We start from the raw sequence: 21540 nt of genomic DNA on the forward strand, positions 1-21540 counted from the left end.
TTGCACACAATATTAGCTTAAACATCACAGCAGTAAAGTGACCCCTAGAGATTGAGTTAGACAAAGTCCTATCGCACATGAATGCATTAATTAAAACATAATCATCGCAAAAGAGAAAGTAGAAAAATACAACCTTTAAATGTATGGTATTGTAAGTTATATTAGAAAATTCTGTATTTTTAATCATATTATTTTATATCATAATTTACTTTTTTTTTTTCTTTTTACCTGGCAAATAAAAAGCAAATAATAAAATAGTATCTTAAATCTTTTATACTTATAAGTTGAGCAAAATAATTTAAAAAAAATAAAATTAGATGCTTTTGGTACCGGCATAATGAGCTGTGTATAAGCACATTAACATTTACTGGAACAGGTTAATATAACAAGTGTGTCAAATGCTGTTTGATGAATTAGAAGAATATCATGAATTTGAAACGACATAGTGGATATGTGTACTTTGCGATTGACATGTTTAGTTTCAGGTTCTACAAATGTGCATTTTTTCATTAATTATCATGGATAATGTGATTGCTAGATGACTGACATTTTTCTTTTGACAATTAGAATTAATATCAAAAGTCACTCCAGTTTAATGTTTTTTTTAATTGTTCTGTCATCACAAACCTTAAATGATTTGTGCAAAAAATAAATTGCAGAACAAAAAATTTACAGTATATTAATTTTTCAAATTTTTAAGCAATTTAAAGATTTTTTGCGGAATTTCCTATTAAAGGTGTAAAATACTCCAATCACTTGCTTTTTACTGTTATGGGCCAAAAATGTCAGAAGATATAAAGGCATATACATTGCTCAAACTATCTGAGGCTGAGGCTGCTGATAATACAGACATATACTGTATGTTTATTCAGAGGGGCAGTATCTAGAGGACCTGAGGCACTATTAAAAAAGTTTGATGAGATATACTTATCAGTGAAAAATGTTGTGCATTCACTGAGAATATGCTGGGTTACCATATAATACAGCCCATTAAGAACCTCTGCAATCTGGTGGACAATTATGCGATAGGTAGCATCTATCCTTGTGTATCAATGCCTATTTCCCTACAGATTGTAAGGTTGCGAGCAGGACCTTCCTACCTCTATGTCTGTCTGTTTTAACCAGTTTTGTTTTATTACTGTTGTTCCAATTGTAAAGCGCAATAGAACATGCTGCACTATATAAGAAATTGTTAATAAATAGTGTATAGTGGTAAAATAAAATATGTTTATGTAGATTCACGAAATAGGAAATAATGATTCAGCTTTAATACTGTATGTTTGCATAATATTTAATATTTTCATAAAGGACCCACTGCCTCTTTCTGGTGTCACCCTTAGCCTGTCTACAACTGCCGTTACCCACTCTCTCCTGTCACCCACTAGCTGTTACCCTCTCTCCCTGTCACTCACTTGTTATCTCTGTCACCTTCTATCTCCTGTCAACACCTCCATTACCCACTGGTTGTCACCCTCTTCCCGTCACCCTCTCTCTCCTATCACCCTGCCTTTACCAGTCATCACCCTTTGCCCATCTCCCACGGCCTCTTCCTGTCAAGTACTACCTGCCACCCTCTCCCTGTCACCCTCTTTCTCCTGTCACCTTCTCCCTGTCACACACTGCCTTTTCATGGCATCATCCTCTCCCCATCACCCTGTCTCTGCTGTCACCCTCTCCTTGTCAACCACTGCATTTCACCCTCTCCCCATCTCCATCTCTCTCCTGTTACGCACTGCCTTTTCCTGGCATTACCCTTTGCCTTTCTCGCACTGCCTCTCTCTCCCTGTCTCCCGCTGCCTTTCCCTGGTGTCACCCTCTGCCTATCTCCCACTGTCACTCCCTGTCACCCACTACATGTCACTCTCTCCCCATCACCTTCTCTTTCCTCTCTCTGTCAGCTTCTAAATCTCCCTATCACCCTCTGCCTCTCCTTATTATCCACCCAATCTCCCTGTCTTACTCTCCATATCACCATCCACCTATCTCCAGTTTCACCTACTGCCTGTTACCCACTGCCTTTCCCCAGTGTCACCTACTACTTGTCACTAACTACCTCTTCCCAGCATCATCTTCTTCCTGTCTCCTTCTCCCTGTTACCCTCTACCTCTCCCTGTCACCCACTGCCATGTGCAATATTATGTACCTGGGGAAATTTATAGTTTACAGGGGGGTGCCAAACACCCTAGCACCAGCCCCGATCTCACATGTCACCAACAGTTCTCGCTATCCACTGTCCAAAAGACTAGCAGAAAGTGCAGTACAATTCTGACATATGTATGGTGCTCCTCCATTTGAGAAATACTCTGAGAGGTTGACTTCCTCTCCTGCTCAACACCTTCTGTACAGGCCTATCTGCACCATCATTCCCTCCACCAAGTTCAAACTTAGGGGGTCATTCAGACCTGATTGCACGCTAGGTTCTTTCACTGCGCTGTGATCAGGTCAGAACTGCGCATGCGTATTCACCGCAATGCGCAGGCGCGTCGTACAAGTACAAAGCGGATAGTTGCCCAGCGATGGATTGTAAGAAGAATCCATTTGCACAGCCGATCACAAGGAGATTGACAGGAAGAAGGCGTTTGTGGGTGTTAACTGAACATTTTCTGGGAGTGTTTGGAAAAACGCAGGCGTGTCCAAGCGTTTATAGGGCAGGAGCCTGATGTCAGTTCCAGCACCGGACAGGCTGAAGTGATCGCAGCGGTTGAGTAAGTTCTGGGCTACTCAGAAACTGCAAAAACTTTTTTGTACCAACCAGCTGCACATGCGATTGCACACTTGCAAAGCAAAAATACACTCCCCTATGGGCGGCGACTATCTGTTCGCAGCAGTACAAAAAAACCTGAGCGAGCGATCAGGTCTGAATTAGGCTCTTAGACCACAAGTTGAGAACATCTTGAAAGATGCTCTGCAGAATTCCAGGCTGCTGTTCAAAGCCACTCACAATAGAATACCCCATTGCTCAAAACCATTGTCTCCCAAGCAGATGGTCTGCATGTAGACCCCTGTCAGGTACTGTATGACAGAGTCGGGACTGTGCAGGGATCTTCCAACAGGCCCAACAGCTACTGTATGTGTGGCCATCTGATGATGTTTTATATAAGCACAACAGTCGCCACCTCCTAAGGGTGTGTGAGTCAACACCTCCAAATCACCTCACCACAGAATGAATGAGAGTACAGTACACATATGGGGCTGCAGGATAGCTTCATGTCCTTGCTTAATAGCAAGCCTACTGTATTTTGATACCAGGCACAGCACTAGCCCTTTCTTTGTAGCATGGTCTGCTGGAATCTCCACACTGGCGTTTCTATCATGGATACAATGTGTGCGGTGCACATGGGCCCTGGGTCCAGGGGGGCCCACACCACACACATTGCACCCATATTTTCATACTCACCTCTCCAAAGTCCATCGCCGTGAGCTGGAGCGGTAGCCGTCGCTGCCAAAAAACACATAAAAAATGGGCACAGCGCATGTGCACTTTGACTTTTGTCTCCAAAACATGGCAGGTGCCATGTTTCGGGAGACTTGCGCAAGCGCAGTAGACTCCGGCCTATAGCTGGAGCCTACGGCACCGTGGAGAGGAGGGGGCCCACCCGGAGTGTGCACACGGGCCCCCTCCTCTCTAAAAACGCCCCTGAATCTCCACCTCTAATACAAAATTCCAGGACTATGTTACTTAATCTACCATTTTTAGTTTATGTTTGGTCTATTTTTGCACACTGTCCTCGCATCCAACACTGTAACAATGTGTTACTCCCACACACTTGTTTATTGTTTTTCATGTTAAAAATAGAGATGAGCGCCGGAAATTTTTCGGGTTTTGTGTTTTGGTTTTGGGTTCGGTTCCGCGGCCGTGTTTTGGGTTCGACCGCGTTTTGGCAAAACCTCACCGAATTTTTTTCGTCGGATTCGGGTGTGTTTTGGATTCGGGTGTTTTTTTCAAAAAACCCTAAAAAACAGCTTAAATCATAGAATTTGGGGGTCATTTTGATCCCAAAGTATTATTAACCTCAAAACCCATAATTTACACTCATTTTCAGTCTATTCTGAATACCTCACACCTCACAATATTATTTTTAGTCCTAAAATTTGCACCGAGGTCGCTGTGTGAGTAAGATAAGCGACCCTAGTGGCCGACACAAACACCGGGCCCATCTAGGAGTGGCACTGCAGTGTCACGCAGGATGGCCCTTCCAAAAAACCCTCCCCAAACAGCACATGACGCAAAGAAAAAAAGAGGCGCAATGAGGTAGCTGACTGTGTGAGTAAGATAAGCGACCCTAGTGGCCGACACAAACACCAGGCCCATCTAGGAGTGGCACTGCAGTGTCACGCAGGATGGCCCTTCCAAAAAACCCTCCCCAAACAGCACATGACGCAAAGAAAAAAAGAGGCGCAATGAGGTAGCTGACTGTGTGAGTAAGATAAGCGACCCTAGTGGCCGACACAAACACCGGGCCCATCTAGGAGTGGCACTGCAGTGTCACGCAGGATGGCCCTTCCAAAAAACCCTCCCCAAACAGCACATGACGCAAAGAAAAAAAGAGGCGCAATGAGGTAGCTGACTGTGTGAGTAAGATAAGCGACCCTAGTGGCCGACACAAACACCGGGCCCATCTAGGAGTGGCACTGCAGTGTCACGCAGGATGGCCCTTCCAAAAAACCCTCCCCAAACAGCACATGACGCAAAGAAAAAAAGAGGCGCAATGAGGTAGCTGACTGTGTGAGTAAGATAAGCGACCCTAGTGGCCGACACAAACACCGGGCCCATCTAGGAGTGGCACTGCAGTGTCACGCAGGATGGCCCTTCCAAAAAACCCTCCCCAAACAGCACATGACGCAAAGAAAAAAAGAGGCGCAATGAGGTAGCTGACTGTGTGAGTAAGATAAGCGACCCTAGTGGCCGACACAAACACCGGGCCCATCTAGGAGTGGCACTGCAGTGTCACGCAGGATGGCCCTTCCAAAAAACCCTCCCCAAACAGCACATGACGCAAAGAAAAAAAGAGGCGCAATGAGGTAGCTGACTGTGTGAGTAAGATAAGCGACCCTAGTGGCCGACACAAACACCGGGCCCATCTAGGAGTGGCACTGCAGTGTCACGCAGGATGGCCCTTCCAAAAAACCCTCCCCAAACAGCACATGACGCAAAGAAAAAAAGAGGCGCAATGAGGTAGCTGACTGTGTGAGTAAGATAAGCGACCCTAGTGGCCGACACAAACACCGGGCCCATCTAGGAGTGGCACTGCAGTGTCACGCAGGATGGCCCTTCCAAAAAACCCTCCCCAAACAGCACATGACGCAAAGAAAAAAAGAGGCGCAATGAGGTAGCTGACTGTGTGAGTAAGATAAGCGACCCTAGTGGCCGACACAAACACCGGGCCCATCTAGGAGTGGCACTGCAGTGTCACGCAGGATGGCCCTTCCAAAAAACCCTCCCCAAACAGCACATGACGCAAAGAAAAAAAGAGGCGCAATGAGGTAGCTGACTGTGTGAGTAAGATAAGCGACCCTAGTGGCCGACACAAACACCGGGCCCATCTAGGAGTGGCACTGCAGTGTCACGCAGGATGGCCCTTCCAAAAAACCCTCCCCAAACAGCACATGACGCAAAGAAAAAAAGAGGCGCAATGAGGTAGCTGACTGTGTGAGTAAGATAAGCGACCCTAGTGGCCGACACAAACACCGGGCCCATCTAGGAGTGGCACTGCAGTGTCACGCAGGATGCCCCTTCCAAAAAACCCTCCCCAAACAGCACATGACGCAAAGAAAAAAAGAGGCGCAATGAGGTAGCTGACTGTGTGAGTAAGATAAGCGACCCTAGTGGCCGACACAAACACCGGGCCCATCTAGGAGTGGCACTGCAGTGTCACGCAGGATGGCCCTTCCAAAAAACCCTACCCAAAAAGCACATGACGCAAAGAAAAAAAGAGGCGCAATGAGGTAGCTGAATGTGTGAGTAAGATAAGCGACCCTAGTGGCCGACACAAACACCGGGCCCATCTAGGAGTGGCACTGCAGTGTCACGCAGGATGGCCCTTCCAAAAAACCCTCCCCAAACAGCACATGACGCAAAGAAAAAAAGAGGCGCAATGAGGTAGCTGACTGTGTGAGTAAGATAAGCGACCCTAGTGGCCGACACAAACACCGGGCCCATCTAGGAGTGGCACTGCAGTGTCACGCAGGATGGCCCTTCCAAAAAACCCTCCCCAAACAGCACATGACGCAAAGAAAAAAAGAGGCGCAATGAGGTAGCTGACTGTGTGAGTAAGATAAGCGACCCTAGTGGCCGACACAAACACCGGGCCCATCTAGGAGTGGCACTGCAGTGTCACGCAGGATGGCCCTTCCAAAAAAACCTCCCCAAACAGCACATGACGCAAAGAAAAAAAGAGGCGCAATGAGGTAGCTGACTGTGTGAGTAAGATAAGCGACCCTAGTGGCCGACACAAACACCGGGCCCATCTAGGAGTGGCACTGCAGTGTCACGCAGGATGTCCCTTCCAAAAAACCCTCCCCAAACAGCACATGACGCAAAGAAAAAAAGAGGCGCAATGAGGTAGCTGTGTGAGTAAGATAAGCGACCCTAGTGGCCGACACAAACACCGGGCCCATCTAGGAGTGGCACTGCAGTGTCACGCAGGATGTCCCTTCCAAAAAACCCTCCCCAAACAGCACATGACGCAAAGAAAAATTAAAGAAAAAAGAGGTGCAAGATGGAATTGTCCTTGGGCCCTCCCACCCACCCTTATGTTGTATAAACAGGACATGCACACTTTAACCAACCCATCATTTCAGTGACAGGGTCTGCCACACGACTGTGACTGAAATGACGGGTTGGTTTGGACCCCCACCAAAAAAGAGGCAATTAATCTCTCCTTGCACATACTGGCTCTACAGAGGCAAGATGTCCACCTCATCATCATCCTCCGATATATCACCATGTACATCCCCCTCCTCACAGATTATCAATTCGTCCCCACTGGAATCCACCATCTCAGCTCCCTGTGTACTTTGTGGAGGCAATTGCTGCTGGTCAATGTCTCCACGGAGGAATTGATTATAATTAATTTTAATGAACATCATCTTCTCCACATTTTCTGGATGTAACCTCTTACGCCGATTGCTGACAAGGTGAGCGGCGGCACTAAACACTCTTTCGGAGTACACACTTGTGGGAGGGCAACTTAGGTAGAATAAAGCCAGTTTGTGCAAGGGCCTCCAAATTGCCTCTTTTTCCTGCCAGTATAAGTACGGACTGTGTGACGTGCCTACTTGGATGCGGTCACTCATATAATCCTCCACCATTCTTTCAATGGTGAGAGAATCATATGCAGTGACAGTAGACGACATGTCCGTAATCGTTGTCAGGTCCTTCAGTCCGGACCAGATGTCAGCATCAGCAGTCGCTCCAGACTGCCCTGCATCACCGCCAGCGGGTGGGCTCGGAATTCTGAGCCTTTTCCTCGCACCCCCAGTTGCGGGAGAATGTGAAGGAGGAGATGTTGACAGGTCGCGTTCCGCTTGACTTGACAATTTTCTCACCAGCAGGTCTTTCAACCCCAGCAGACTTGTGTCTGCCGGAAAGAGAGATCCAAGGTAGGCTTTAAATCTAGGATCGAGCACGGTGGCCAAAATGTAGTGCTCTGATTTCAACAGATTGACCACCCGTGAATCCTTGTTAAGCGAATTAAGGGCTCCATCCACAAGTCCCACATGCCTAGCGGAATCGCTCCGTGTTAGCTCCTCCTTCAATGTCTCCAGCTTCTTCTGCAAAAGCCTGATGAGGGGAATGACCTGACTCAGGCTGGCAGTGTCTGAACTGACTTCACGTGTGGCAAGTTCAAAGGGCATCAGAACCTTGCACAACGTTGAAATCATTCTCCACTGCGCTTGAGACAGGTGCATTCCACCTCCTATATCGTGCTCAATTGTATAGGCTTGAATGGCCTTTTGCTGCTCCTCCAACCTCTGAAGCATATAGAGGGTTGAATTCCACCTCGTTACCACTTCTTGCTTCAGATGATGGCAGGGCAGGTTCAGTAGTTTTTGGTGGTGCTCCAGTCTTCTGTACGTGGTGCCTGTACGCCGAAAGTGTCCCGCAATTCTTCTGGCCACCGACAGCATCTCTTGCACGCCCCTGTCGTTTTTTAAAAAATTCTGCACCACCAAATTCAAGGTATGTGCAAAACATGGGACGTGCTGGAATTTGCCCATATTTAATGCACACACAATATTGCTGGCGTTGTCCGATGCCACAAATCCACAGGAGAGTCCAATTGGGGTAAGCCATTCCGCGATGATCTTCCTCAGTTGCCGTAAGAGGTTTTCAGCTGTGTGCGTATTCTGGAAAGCGGTGATACAAAGCGTAGCCTGCCTAGGAAAGAGTTGGCGTTTGCGAGATGCTGCTACTGGTGCCGCCGCTGCTGTTCTTGCGGCGGGAGTCCATACATCTACCCAGTGGGCTGTCACAGTCATATAGTCCTGACCCTGCCCTGCTCCACTTGTCCACATGTCCGTGGTTAAGTGGACATTGGGTACAACTGCATTTTTTAGGACACTGGTGAGTCTTTTTCTGACGTCCGTGTACATTCTCGGTATCGCCTGCCTAGAGAAGTGGAACCTAGATGGTATTTGGTAACGGGGGCACACTGCCTCAATAAATTGTCTAGTTCCCTGTGAACTAACGGCGGATACCGGACGCACGTCTAACACCAACATAGTTGTCAAGGCCTCAGTTATCCGCTTTGCAGCAGGATGACTGCTGTGATATTTCATCTTCCTCGCAAAGGACTGTTGGACAGTCAATTGCTTACTGGAAGTAGTACAAGTGGGCTTACGACTTCCCCTCTGGGATGACCATCGACTCCCAGCAGCAACAACAGCAGCGCTAGCAGCAGTAGGCGTTACACGCAAGGATGCATCGGAGGAATCCCAGGCAGGAGAGGACTCGTCAGAATTGCCAGTGACATGGCCTGCAGGACTATTGGCATTCATGGGGAAGGAGGAAATTGACACTGAGGGAGTTGGTGGGGTGGTTTGCGTGAGCTTGGTTACAAGAGGAAGGGATTTACTGGTCAGTGGACTGCTTCCGCTGTCGCCCAAAGTTTTTGAACTTGTCACTGACTTATTATGAATGCGCTGCAGGTGACGTATAAGGGAGGATGTTCCGAGGTGGTTAACGTCCTTACCCCTACTTATTACAGCTTGACAAAGGCAACACACGGCTTGACACCTGTTGTCCGCTTTTCTGTTGAAATACCTCCACACTGAAGAGCTGATTTTTTTGGTATTTTCACCAGGCATGTCAACGGCCATATTCCTCCCACGGACAACAGGTGTCTCCCCGGGTGCCTGACTTAAACAAACCACCTCACCATCAGAATCCTCCTGGTCAATTTCCTCCCCAGCGCCAGCAACACCCATACCCTCCTCATCCTGGTGTACTTCAACATCTTCATCTTCAATCTGACTATCAGGAACTGGACTGTGGGTGCTCCTTCCAGCACTTGCAGGGGGCGTGCAAATGGTGGAAGGCGCATGCTCTTCACGTCCAGTGTTGGGAAGGTCAGGCATCGCAACCGACACAATTGGACTCTCCTTGTGGATTTGGGATTTCGAAGAACGCACAGTTCTTTGCGGTGCTTTTGCCAGCTTGAGTCTTTTCAGTTTTCTAGCGAGAGGCTGAGTGCTTCCATCCTCATGTGAAGCTGAACCACTAGCCATGAACATAGGCCAGGGCCTCAGCCGTTCCTTGCCACTCCGTGTGGTAAATGGCATATTGGCAAGTTTACGCTTCTCCTCCGACAATTTTATTTTAGGTTTTGGAGTCCTTTTTTTACTGATATTTGGTGTTTTGGATTTGACATGCTCTGTACTATGACATTGGGCATCGGCCTTGGCAGACGACGTTGCTGGCATTTCATCGTCTCGGCCATGACTAGTGGCAGCAGCTTCAGCACGAGGTGGAAGTGGATCTTGATCTTTCCCTAATTTTGGAACCTCAACATTTTTGTTCTCCATATTTTAATAGGCACAACTAAAAGGCACCTCAGGTAAACAATGGAGATGGATGGATACTAGTATACAATTATGGATGGACTGCCGAGTGCCGACACAGAGGTAGCTACAGCCGTGGACTATTGTACTGTACTGTGTCTGCTGCTAATATAGACTGGATGATAATGAGATGTAGTATGTATGTATAAAGAAGAAAGAAAAAAAAACCACGGGTAGGTGGTATACAATTATGGATGGACTGCCGAGTGCCGACACAGAGGCAGCTACAGCCGTGGACTACCGTACTGTGTCTGCTGCTAATATAGACTGGTTGATAATGAGATGTAGTATGTATAAAGAAGAAAGAAAAAAAAACCACGGGTAGGTGGTATACAATTATGGACGGACTGCCGAGTGCCGACACAGAGGTAGCTACAGCCGTGGACTACTGTACTGTACTGTGTCTGCTGCTAATATAGACTGGATGATAATGAGATGTAGTATGTATAAAGAAGAAAGAAAAAAAACCACGGGTAGGTGGTATACAATTATGGACGGACTGCCGAGTGCCGACACAGAGGTGGCTACAGCCGTGGACTATTGTACTGTACTGTGTCTGCTGCTAATATAGACTGGATGATAATGAGATGTAGTATGTATAAAGAAGAAAGAAAAAAAAACCACGGGTAGGTGGTATACAATTATGGATGGACTGCCGAGTGCCGACACAGAGGTAGCTACAGCCGTGGACTACCGTACTGTACTGTGTCTGCTGCTAATATAGACTGGATGATAATGAGATGTAGTATGTATAAAGAAGAAAGAAAAAAAAACCACGGGTAGGTGGTATACAATTATGGACGGACTGCCGAGTGCCGACACAGAGGTAGCTACAGCCGTGGACTACCGTACTGTACTGTGTCTGCTGCTAATATAGACTGGATGATAATGAGATGTAGTATGTATAAAGAAGAAAGAAAAAAAAAACACGGGTAGGTGGTATACAATTATGGACGGACTGCCGAGTGCCGACACAGAGGTAGCTACAGCCGTGGACTATTGTACTGTACTGTGTCTGCTGCTAATATAGACTGGATGATAATGAGATGTAGTATGTATAAAGAAGAAAGAAAAAAAAAACACGGGTAGGTGGTATACAATTATGGATGGACTGCCGAGTGCCGACACAGAGGTAGCTACAGCCGTGGACTATTGTACTGTACTGTGTCTGCTGCTAATATAGACTGGATGATAATGAGATGTAGTATGTATAAAGAAGAAAGAAAAAAAAACCACGGGTAGGTGGTATACAATTATGGATGGACTGCCGAGTGCCGACACAGAGGTAGCTACAGCCGTGGACTACCGTACTGTACTGTGTCTGCTGCTAATATAGACTGGATGATAATGAGATGTAGTATGTATAAAGAAGAAAGAAAAAAAAACCACGGGTAGGTGGTATACAATTATGGATGGACTGCCGAGTGCCGACACAGAGGTAGCTACAGCCGTGGACTACCGTACTGTGTCTGCTGCTAATATAGACTGGTTGATAATGAGATGTAGTATGTATAAAGAAGAAAGAAAAAAAAACCACGGGTAGGTGGTATACAATTATGGACGGACTGCCGAGTGCCGACACAGAGGTAGCTACAGCCGTGGACTACCGTACTGTACTGTGTCTGCTGCTAATATAGACTGGATGATAATGAGATGTAGTATGTATAAAGAAGAAAGAAAAAAAAACCACGGGTAGGTGGTATACAATTATGGACGGACTGCCGAGTGCAGACACAGAGGTAGCTACAGCCGTGGACTACCGTACTGTGTCTGCTGCTAATATAGACTGGTTGATAATGAGATGTAGTATGTATAAAGAAGAAAGAAAAAAAAAACCACGGGTAGGTGGTATACAATTATGGACGGACTGCCGAGTGCCGACATAGAGGTAGCTACAGCCGTGGACTACCGTACTGTACTGTGTCTGCTGCTAATATAGACTGGATGATAATGAGATGTAGTATGTATAAAGAAGAAAGAAAAAAAAAACCACGGGTAGGTGGTATACAATTATGGATGGACTGCCGAGTGCCGACACAGAGGTAGCTACAGCCGTGAACTACCGTACTGTGTCTGCTGCGACTGGATGATAAATAATGATATAAAAAATATATATATATCACTACTGCAGCCGGACAGGTATATATTATATAATGACGGACCTGCTGGACACTGTCTGTCAGCAGAATGAGTTTTTTATTTTATAGAATAAAAAAACACCACACAAGTCACACGACGTGTGTTTAACTTTTACAGGCAGACATTCACAATACAATATAGTATACTATATACTGGTGGTCAGGTCACTGGTCAGTCACACTGGCAGTGGCACTCCTGCAGAAAAAAAGTGTGCACTGTTTAATTTTTTAATATGTACTCCTGGCTCCTGCTATAACCTAACTGCTCCCCAGTCTCCCCCACAATTAAGCTGTGTGAGCACAGTCAGATATTATACATAGATGATGCAGCAGCACACTGGGCTGAGCACAGATATGGTATGTGACTGAGTCACTGTGTATCGTTTTTTCAGGCAGAGAACGGATTATATTAAATAATATAAAACTGCACTGGTGGTCACTGGTCAGTCACTAGTATAACTAACTAATACTATCAGCAAAATTATGCACTCTCTGTCTGAGTACTCCTCCTAAGCTCCAGTAAATGAAGTGTCACTGTCTCACTCTGTCACTAGTATAACTAACTAATACTATCAGCAAAATTCTGCACTCTCTGTCTGAGTACTCCTCCTAAGCTCCAGTAAATGAAGTGTCACTGTCTCACTCTCACTCTCCTATCTATTTCTTCTCTAAACGGAGAGGACGCCAGCCACGTCCTCTCACTATCAATCTCAATGCACGTGTAAAATGGCGGCGACGCGCGGCTCCTTATATAGAATCCGAGTCTCGCGATAGAATCCGAGCCTCGCGAGAATCCGACAGCGTCATGATGACGTTCGGGCGCGCTCGGGTTAACCGAGCAAGGCGGGAAGATCCGAGTCGCTCGGATCCGTGTAAAAAAAGCTGAAGTTCGGGCGGGTTCGGATTCCGAGGAACCGAACCCGCTCATCTCTAGTTAAAAACATTGATGCAATATATCATACAAAAAGCATTTTGTTATGCAGGATGTGTTTATTACAGGAAGTGTGCAGCAGCCAGTATTCACCATGATGCAGTGAGTAACACATAGTTCTGCAGTCCTATGGTGACTAGCACACAGACCACTTTACACCGACTGTGATTCGTTCACGTTTGAACTGTAGACTTGTAAGACAAACCACATACTAACATTGGTGACATTGGTAGTACTGTTCTTGGTTAATGATTCTAGGCCTCCAAGCCACCTTTGGATAAATAATACTCAGCAATTCTAGTCTCATAATTAGGATGCAGTTTATAAATGTTAACATAGTTTTGGAGTTTAGATATTCCATGAAAATGAGTGTGATAAATGAAATTTTACACTAACATTATAATCTCAGCTGTTTTTCTTGTGTTTTGGAGTTATTCCACAGTGGGTGGCCACGAGCTGTATGCCTTGTGAGAAAAATAAATTCCATCATAGCAGAAATTAAATGGTCTTAGTTTATGTTGATTTTAATAGTTTAATCTTTAAAACAAAAAAAATGCTCTTATACTCAAACAGCTAAAATGTTAGTATTTTTGTTGATCCGAGCCAGTGACGTTTCATATGAGTTGTGACTTTACGGAAAGATTCCAAAGGCAAAATCATATAAATGATACTTCTGCATTACTGTACAGTACATCTTTTCTTGGGAGGGGGTATTGTTAAACTCCATTTTAAGAACAAAGTTAAAATATTTAATGTATAATTGAACCCATTTATTTAAATCAAATTTAATTCCTAACGTGAATCTATAAAGACTTGAAGTCATTGGTGGATAAATATATATTTGACTCTAGGTTATACGGACTCCTGAGGTTACCAACTTTTCACATTCAAATTTGCGGAATTGCACATTTAATTTGTTAGATTTCAGGCCATTTTCTTACCTCTTTAATAAAGAGTTCCCTCATTTCCCTTTAAATGCCAGACCAGAGCAACAGAGTCTGTCTAAAGGGGGTATAAATGAGTCAAAGCTACTAACAGTAGCATTCAGTGAGCCAGAGTGGACAGAAAGGATCAAATTCACTATGAGTGGGCGTGCACTGAAGAATAGGTAATGGCAAGGTGACATTCTACATGACCCTACTCATTAGACCTTACTGTTTAGGTGAGTGGAGAGTATAATGTGAATATGAATGTGAATCATGCTTGCCAATATTTCAAATCTTCTCTCTGGGAAATGCCCGGGGAGGAGAAGCAGGTGGGCGGTGTTGAGGTAGGAGCCAATCTGATTGCATCAGTAGGCCCCGCCCACCCACCGGGAAAAGTCTGTGTTTGGGAAAAATTTGCGTAGGGGCAGGGCTAAAATTACGTGATTCGCATATAATCATGTTATTAGGCTCCGCACCACCGCCGGGTCCGTGATTTTGCCGTGTTATTCTCCCTATTCTGCCCACTTCACTAGGAAGTGGGCAGAATGCAGGAGGGGTGCCCACTCTTCCGGGGCCTACGGGGGACTACACGAAAACCAGGAGAGTAGGTAAGTATGAAGTGAATATGAATATGAATATAGAACCCACACAGTACATATGCCGTACCCAGCTATTTTTCATGTGATTTTTATTTTATTATTTACAGTGTTCCTTATCTTCAATCATGGTGTTCTTTATTGTAGATTTTTTTGTTTCTTAAGTCTCTTCTTTTTTTCCTTCATGCATGATCCATGACCATTTCTTCCCTTTCACATTTTATAACTTGTCTTTCCGTGTCTCTTCAATTGGACTACTCGACGAACCTCTGTCTCTCATAGTCTATCTCTTATCATCCCACCTTCCCTTTACTGATTTTATCTTTGTGGAGAGAGATAAAGTACCAACCAATCAGCTCCTGTCATTCATGTTACAGGCTGTGTTTGAAAAATGACAGTTGTGAGCTGATTGAATTCTTCTTTAGCTCTCCCAACTTTATTTATTTCTAAGCTTTGATATATCTGTGCCTCATGATCTTTCAGTTGGCATCTTATAATTACCTAAGACCAAAGGGGATATTTAATAAAACATAATTATCTCATAAAAGCTGGAAAATGTGATATTTATGTTCTCTGGGGGAGATGGAGATAAATATTTCCTCTCCAGTGGCTGATGCAGCATAGTCCACAATTCAAATAGGGCAGTCACACCAACTGCCACCCCAAACACTGTCAGACAATGCTGTTTGAGACTTAAGGCCCATACACATTAGACGATGTTGCTCTGTGAGCGACATCGTCTAAAGTTTCCCCCTCCCGGGCCGGCCGGTCGGCGGCCGCCTGTACGCACTGAGCGATATGACCGCTCATATCGCTCAGTGACGTCACGCCCCCGCCAGCCCTGCATGAAGGTCGTGGACGACAGTCCACATCCTTCATGCATGCCCTACCGACAGCGACGATCGTTGCCGACCCGCGGGGCCGCGCATCGGTCGTCGCTGGCGGCATACACACTTAACGATAAAATGAGCGACATCGCTCAAGGAGGGGGAAAATGAGCGACGTCGCTCATTATATCGTTAAGTGTGTATGGACCTTTACTGGCAGTTGGTGTGGCTCCCCTGTCCTAATTTATGACTGTGCTGCAACTGTCACTGGAGAGGAAATATTTATCTCCATCTCCAGAAAACATAAATATCACATTTTCCAGCTTTTATTAGATAATCATGTTTTATTAAATATCCCCCCAAGACACTGTGCGGGCAGATGTACTAAGCCTTGGAGAGTGATAAAGTAGAGAGATAAACTACCAACCAATCAGCTATTAACTTTCATTTTTTAAACAAAGACTGTGACATGAAAGTTAGGAGCTGATTTGCTGTTACTTTATCTCTCTTCTTTTTATCACTCTCCAATACATAATACATGTCCCCCTCTGAGAGCATCACAAAGCAAAGCCACCTAAGGTTCAGTGACCTTGAAGACCAATAGAAAGACCAGAAAGTTCTCTGCTGATGGTCAGTGTAGTCTCCTACTTCCACTCTTCTGTTTCTATTCCTATGGCACAGTCACTCCATCCATTGCTTGTATTTACCTACTGTCTATAGAGTACATTTATTTAATTAATAAACAATAAATGTACTTTACTGACACAGCATGTGCTTTATGTTTCTTGTAATGTGAGTGTTTTCTATTTCTGTTAACTAAATGGTAAGATAATGGAGCTTACCATGCAAAGGAATAGCAAGGCCACGTCTAATTAAGACAAGAACAAACCAGTCTGTATTGTACACTTCAGATTACAGAGGTTACTTCAAATTAACATAAGTTTTTTGGAGGCTGTACTAAAGTTAGTTGTATTAAATACCAGCTGTGCTGGCAGATAAGCGTGGGATGTGAAAAGAAGATAGTGTTCACATTCAAATTAGCACTTGGCACAATATAATTCTCTGATTGCAAACTATATGAAGTTGCCGGTGCTAATTGGTTGATTTTATTTGAAGCAGATGTTGTTAGCTTTCCCACTAATGATCTGGAGAGAAATTCTTTTAAAAGACATGCCATGTTAGGTTCTCTGCAGCATAATAAGCTAATTACAACTTTAAATACTTGCAGTAATTAGCACAATGTGTATAAAGTGCCTGTGATCTTTTCACCCTGTTGCATTCTTGTTAGGGCATTTTTTTTCTCAAAAGAAAAACTGTCTTGCCTATACATGGCTAGTTTTGTGTTTGCTTTCCAAAAGCTATAACTTACTGAATGCTGATTTAACATTGTGTTAAACAGTATAACTATTAACTAACTTTTATTTATTATCAACATATTCCAGAGCCATGTATTTATATAAATGGTAAACAAATTATAACCATTTAAAAGAGAAAAAAATTAAAGTTCTAATCACATAGTATTAAGAAAACAGAAAATCATGTATATTTTCTGGTTGGAAGATCTTGGAAAATGTAGCATACTATTGATTGTGTTGGCATTAAGGGGGTAATTCAGACCTGATCACTAGGGTGCGTTTTTTTGCATCCATGCAATCAGGTAGTCGCCGCCCACAGGGGGAGGGAATTAGTATACCTCCAAACTATCCCGATTTTTGCGAAACAGTCTCATTTTTTGGGACTGTCCCGCTGTCCCACCCACAGGCAGCAGTGTCCCGCGGTGAGGGGCAGTTGAGAGGCTCTGTCACTCACGGTGTATAGACGCTGTGCGCATGCGCACAGAGTCTATTCACGGAGACAGTAGGGACAGGGGGCATGCCAGCAGCTCACAGAGCGCTGGCCATGCACACATAGTGAAGTGCAATGGGGGGCATGGCTCGCGATTGTGGCTTGACCATGAAGCCATGCCCCCTTTTCTGAGGCCATGCCATGTCCCTCTTTATACCTCCCAAAAGTTGGGAGGTATGTATTAGAGATGAGTGGGTTCGGTTCTCGGAGAACCGAACCCCCCACGGGTCAAACACGGGTCCGAGCCCGGCTCGGTTGTTCCCGCCTGACTTGGAATAACCAAACGAGGCAAAAAGTTATCATCCCGCTGTCGGATTCTCACGAGATTCAGATTCCATATAAAGAGCCTCGCGTTGCCGCCATTTTCACTCGGGCATTGTAGAGGGTACAGAGAGGACGTGGCTACGTTTTCTCAGTGTCAGTTCTCAGTATCAGTGCTCAGTATCAGTGCTTATTGCTGATCAGTAATACTAGTACAGTGTCTCTCTTGTGCTGCATCTTGTTGCTGTAGGGTGCTGTGTTAGTAATGTCCTGTGACTGCATAGGTCATCATCATCCAGTCACAGTGGTATCTGGGGGGTGACAATTCTAGAGTGCTTTTGTGCTGCTCACTAATACTAGTACAGTATCTTGTGCTGCATCATGCTGCTCAGTGTCAGTTCTCTCTGTGCTCAGTATCAGTGCTCAGTAGTATCATCAGTGCTCAGTTTCAGTGCTCATTGTCTTGTGGTGCTCAGTAACACTGCATTACTAATACTAGTACAGTGTCTTGTGCTAATCGTGCTGCTCAGTATTAGTGCTCAGTAGTATCATCAGTGCTCAGTATCAGTGTTCATTGTCTTGTGGTGCTCAGTAATACTACATTACTAATACTAGTACATTGTCTTGTGCTGCGTTGTGCTGCTCAGTGTCAATTCTCAGTAGTATCATCAGTGCTCAGTATCACTGCTTATTGTCTTGTGCTGCATCGTGGTGCTCAGTAATACTTCATTACTAATACTAGTACAGTGTCTTCTGCTGCATTGTGCTGCTCAGTATCAGTGCTCAGTAGTATTATCAGTGCTCAGCATCACTGCTCATTGTCTTGAGGTGCTCAGTAATACTACATTACTAATACTAGTACAGTGTCTTGTGCTAATCATGCTGCTCAGTGTCAGTTCTCAGTAGTATCATCAGTCCTCAGTATCAGTGCTCAGTAGTATCATCAGTATTCAGTATCACTGCTCATTGTCTTGTGGTGCTCAGTAATACTACATTACTAACACTAGTACAGTGTCTCGTGCTGCATCGTGCTGCTCAGTGTCAGTTCTCAGTAGTATCATCAGTGCTCAGTATCAGTGCTCAGTAGTATCATCAGTGCTCAGGATCACTGGTCAGTGCTCAGTGTCTTGTGCTGCATCGTGCTGCTCAGTGCCTGCCATTTGATATAATTCCCGTGATACTGGCTTTTAATTCTAATGATTTTGTCATTTTCTTCCAGTGATTTGGACCAATAATACCATTGATTAGAACGAATCATTCCTGTGATACTGGCTTTTAATTATAGTGATTTTGTCATTTTCTTCCAGTGATTTGGACCAATAATACCATTGATTAGAGCGAATAATTCCTGTGATACTGGTTTTTAATTCTAGGGATTTTGTCATTTTCTTCCAGTGATTTGGACCAATAATTCCATTGATTAGAATGAATAATTCCAGTGATATTGCCTTATAATTCACATGATACTGGAGTCTAATTCTGGATGGACCAGGTGTTTTTGTTGCTTAGCTTAGCCATCCAGCGACCGCCATCCAGCGACCTTGGTGCACCTCTTTTTTTCTTTGCATCATGTGCTGTTTGGGGACTATTTTTTTAAGTGCCATCCTGTCTGACACTGCAGTGCCACTCCTAGATGGGCCAGGTGTTTGTGTCGGCCACTTGGGTCGCTTAGCTTAGTCATCCAGTGACCTCTGTGCAAATTTTAGGACTAAAAATAATATTGTGAGGTGTGAGGTGTTCAGAATAGACTGGAAATGAGTGGAAATTATTGTTATTGAGGTTAATAATATTATAGGATCAAAATTACCCCCAAATTCTATGATTTTAGCTGTTTTTGAGATTTTTTTTAAAAATCACCCTAATCCAAAACGCATCCGAATCCAAAACCCGAAAGGATGGTTTTGCCAAAACGCGTCCGAATCCAAAACACGACCATGGACCCTAATCCAAAACCAAAACACAAAAAATACCCACTGTACATCTCTAGTATGTATTAGCTGTGTGCAGGTGTACGATCACATTTGTAGCAGAACTGCACAAACATCAGTTTGTGCAGTTTCTGCTCAGCCCAGGATTAACTCACACGCTGCAATGGTTTCCTAGTGATTGAGGCCAGAGTTGACGTCAGACACCATCCCTCCAAACGCCTGGTCCCGCCTGCGTTTTTCCGGACAGTCCTGCAAAACGGTCAGTTGCCATCCACAAATGGACTCTTCCTGTCAATCGTTTTGCGATCGCCCGTGCAATCGCTTTTTTCACACCATCCCATCGCTAGGCACCGATGCCTGATGCTGCGGTCCGTCATGCCAGCGCGTTGCGGTGCATACGCATGCGCAGTTTAGATCTGATCGCCCGCTGTGCAAAAACGCACAGCAGCGATCAGGTCTGAAGTACCCCCTAAGTATGTATTCACATGGGCGATGAGAAGCTTCCAATCAGACCTTGGCCTGCCTCAGAGAAGGGCACTGTTTGCTTTACTGCTGCGCCTTTAGATGCAGAAATGATGAAAAATATGCCTATGCAGCAGGAGGTGTCTTATGTAAATAGATGCCTTCTCCCTGCTTCTGTGATCTGATGCTGTCTCCTAAGGTGCAGCAACAGATCACTCTGCAAAAGCATCAGCTATCTGAGTAAACCTAAGGCTACTCAGATTGACTATTGCAGCTCCGTATATAATCTGCATAGGAAGATGCAGACAGAGCCGGCCCTAACCAATATGATGCCCTAGGCAAGATTTTGGCTGGTGCCCCCTAGCACAACCGCTGGTTCCGCCTCTGACCTTGCACCTCTTTCCCAGCACTATCACCCCTCACCCGTAGCAGTCCTTATTTTGGTGTTTGTACCCCCTATATTTTAAATAGGAACAGTTCGCACATTTGACGCACAGACCAAAAAGGGGTGTGTTTTTGCTGGCAAGGCCACACAATAGTAACCGCAATTCCTATTACCCCACACAGTACTGCAACTTTATTCACATTTGATCATGCGATAGTGTCCATAATTCATATTAAATCCCACAGTAGTACTACTTTACCTTAAAAGTTACTCCTCACAGTAGAGCCCCTTATTCACATTTCATCACACTAAATTGCTCCTTATTCACATTACACCACACCCTATTGCTCTTTATTCACATTAGACGACACAGTAGTGCCCTTTCTATACGCAACGCCACATAGAGCACCTTATACACATAATGCCACACATTAGTAATGCATTTATACACATAATTCCACACAGTAACGCCCCTTACACATACGAGACACATTATTAATGTCCTTATAAACATAATGCGCCTTACACATAATGACAACCTTTATTAATGCCCTTTCACAAATAATGTCCCTTACACATATGCCGCACATTATTAATGCCCTTATACACATAATGACACACGTAGTGCCCCCTACACATTTGCTGCACATTATTAGTGCCCCTATACACATAATGACACACATACAGTACTACCCTGTTACACATATGCCGCACATTATTAATGCCCTTATACACATAATGACACACATAGTGCCCCTTACACATGTTGCACATTATTAATGCATTTTTACATAACACACATAATGCTCCTTACACATATTCCGAACAATACTGCACAACCAACCCACTCACATGCACACAGCACTCACACTGCCACTAACACTGTGACCTCTGCCTCTGCTTGGATACAGATGTGTCCTCATAAATCTTGCCTCAATGCTAACGTTGGGCACCTTTTTTTAATGAAAATGCATCTTATTTGCATTGCTATGTGGCTAGGATGCACAAGCAGCTTCTGCTGATTAAAATGATATGCAGCATGCCTATATACAGCGTGAGACTGTGGCTGTATCTGCATATGAAATGGTACACACAGAATATAGGCATGTCGCATATCATTTTAAACAGCAGAAGCTGCTGATGCCCCTAGGCATATCAAATGCCCTAGGCAATTGCCTA

Source organism: Pseudophryne corroboree, chromosome 2 (genome assembly GCF_028390025.1).
Source record: "Pseudophryne corroboree isolate aPseCor3 chromosome 2, aPseCor3.hap2, whole genome shotgun sequence".
NCBI classification, from domain to species: Eukaryota; Metazoa; Chordata; class Amphibia; order Anura; family Myobatrachidae; genus Pseudophryne; species Pseudophryne corroboree.